The sequence below is a fragment of the Halyomorpha halys genome, unplaced genomic scaffold (assembly GCF_000696795.3).
Source record: "Halyomorpha halys isolate HHAL.00 unplaced genomic scaffold, Hhal_1.1 Scaffold1278.1, whole genome shotgun sequence".
Taxonomy (NCBI): Eukaryota; Metazoa; Arthropoda; class Insecta; order Hemiptera; family Pentatomidae; genus Halyomorpha; species Halyomorpha halys.
Genome location: NW_027115931.1, coordinates 420,193 through 423,220, shown reverse-complemented (window position 1 = coordinate 423,220; position 3,028 = coordinate 420,193).

Here is a 3,028-nt window from a genome sequence, read left to right as displayed (position 1 = left end):
TTTTTTATTTCTTATTGACGTACAAACAATTTTTCACTATCCCAATATTTCCCCTTGCTGTATATAAATTAGTAAAAGTAAAAGGCAACACCTGTTTATTTTTTATAATATTAAATGTATTCTTGGGATCCTTGTAATTTGAATTGAAATATGTCAGTTTAAATAAAACAAAGATATAAGCATGAATGAACAGTTTAATTGATTTTCATTTTTGCTGAACCAAATTATTGGCGGCACCACAGAATGAAAACTTGACCCTACCATCATGGTTAGAATAAGTTGGATACCTCTAGATAACCATCCTATTTGTCAGAAATGATCAGGCAGTAGGAAATAAAAAAAAAAAAGGCTGTTCTTGGACATGACCTACTATCCTTGCTTCTATCTATTACATTGTATCAACTGCTACCTGCTGGTCTATACTATTACTACTAGAGCTGCTAAAACTGATATGGCCTAACATGATCCTGATGGGCGTCATCATGGAAACGTTGTATATTAATATTTGTATTATTCCTTGTATTTACTTTAATTTCCCATATGCGACAACAATATTAAATATTTAATATTCAAAAAATTTTCATTTGAATTAGTTACTGTTACAATAGGATCTTCTGATCCAAGGAAAGCTAACTTCTTACACATAGCATCTCTGATGATGTTTCATAGCCCAAAGAGTTTACTAGGCAAATAGGAAGGCCTCAATGTTAATTTCCACTTCAATAAATTCCCCTTCTTAGGAGGCAGATGATAACAATTTGCATAGTAGGTTAGTACATTCTTGGGCTATTTTTGGAAATATATATTGGAAATGTATTTCTCTATACCTTCTCTGGGTTGCTCCTCTTTCCTGTACCTTCTATCCAATTATAAGGACCTGTGGTTAGTACCAAGTCAGGACATACATTCCCCTTTGTGCCTGCAAACTAGTACCCCGTGGAACGAAATTTCCTTCCTGCAAGGACCTGTGGCTAATACGCAGTCAGGGCTTGCGACTGCAGACTAGCATCCTGCAGAGTGAATTCTCTATGATGCTAGCCCTAAATCCTCAAAGGATTTAGGGCTAGCATCATAGACTCATCCTGTCCATTCATTCTGAACCAGTTACCTAATCTGTATAAATGATCATGGATTGTGGAAGCAATCAGCTATACAGTACCTCACACTATCAATTGTAGTGAGAGTACATAACACAACCATCTTGACACAATATTCCACAGGAGGTGGCATAACTCTACTCTGTGTCTAAGCCAAGCCCAAAATTAAAGCCAAAGAGTGGTGCGTTGGCCAATGTAAAGTTTGATTAACTGTCCATCTTTCAAGTATGGAGTCTCAAATGTTGCCTACTCCCATCCTAACAAGCCTTTGTAGTACTCCTTTTTGCCTTGGTCTGACAGCATACCCTCCCTTCCCATTATGTATCTTCCTCCAGGCTATTCAATTATCTATCACTGCCTTGTGAAAACTGGTTAAAATATTGCAAAATATACAATATATCACTGCTTTGTTTGAATAGTGGAACATCTGACAAAAAATATTCTATTTTAATTTTATCTTTGACCTTCTCCATTGTCTGGAGTTACTTTGTTACAATCCTGTGGGCTTCAGGGCAGTCTGTAGAAGAACTCCAGTAAAGAAAGTAACCCCAATCTACAGTAATATCTTTGAAATAAGCCAAATTCAAAATCAAATCAAACATTTTTTTGTAGAATTTGCCACTGTTCAAGCAAAGAAGCAATATATATACACTGAGAGTAAAAAATATTTGGAATTCACTGATACTTTAATTTTTCCTTATTTTTTATAAATTTATTTATTTTTTAAAAAGTTCTTATTTGTTTATATTAACAGGACACTGCACAATAACAAAAAACAGGATTCACAACAAATATAATTTTAACTTACATGTGTTTTTTTCTAAATACTTAAAAATATAGATGTTATTCGTAAATACACTATTTAATTCATAGATAAATTAAATACTGAGTTAAATTAATTTAGTGGCAATACACACGTCTATAGTTGGTCAGTAAACTTCTTTGTTTAGTTTCACATTCTACCCTTTTAGGCATTAATTTAACTAATTTAATAATTGGAAGATTATTAGTTGACCTGTTTAATAAGTGTAAAAAGATGGTCCAGATGGCGGTCATAAAAGGTACAAATACCAAAGAAAACTATTTATTAGTTAATAAAATTTCACCCCAATTTGCAGGGTTTCATCAGGGCTCAATGAGTACAAGATACACAAATTTTAAAGATAACTATATATAACTATAGCCATATTCATAGAAAGTTGATTTAAAAAAAAAGCATTTAGTAAACTAAAAGAATATGAATAGAATACTAAATAATATCAACTCCAGCAATGAGTGATAGGATTGAAAATGGACCACTGGAGTAATAATTAGTGAAATAATAATTATTAAAACTAATAAAAAATATGGTAAAATTAAAAAAGGAAACTGTAGGAAATAATTAGAGTGGTAGTATGGTGCAATAACATAGAAGGGAGTAGATAAATGTAGGTAAAAAGACAAAAAAAGTAATAATATGGGATATTAAAACAGTAATAATATCGATGCTTACCTAATCTGAAAGGATAGAGAGTTATTTAGTATAAAGGGAAATAAGATATATTGGGAGGAGAGGCATGGAAGGAGTTGTAGCAGTTTTGTCAAAGGAAAAATCATAAAAGATTATAATAATATAAGGACCCATTTTAGTAGCCGAGCAAGTTAAAACACCAACTTTAACAGGCTAATGCCGGTCAGGAGAAAAACTCAAATAAACAAAATTAATTTATTTGTGCCAACGCTTCGACCTGATTTTTAGGTCTTCATCAAGGAGTTATAGGTAGATATACTAACTAAACTATTTTACAGTTAACCCTTTTTGATAGTAACAATTGTATAGATAACCCTTAATTGTTAGTAACAGTTTAGCCAGTATATCTGCCTATAATTCTCTGATGAAGACCTGAAACCATGTCTTAATGTTGGCACAAATAAATTATTTTTGTTTATTT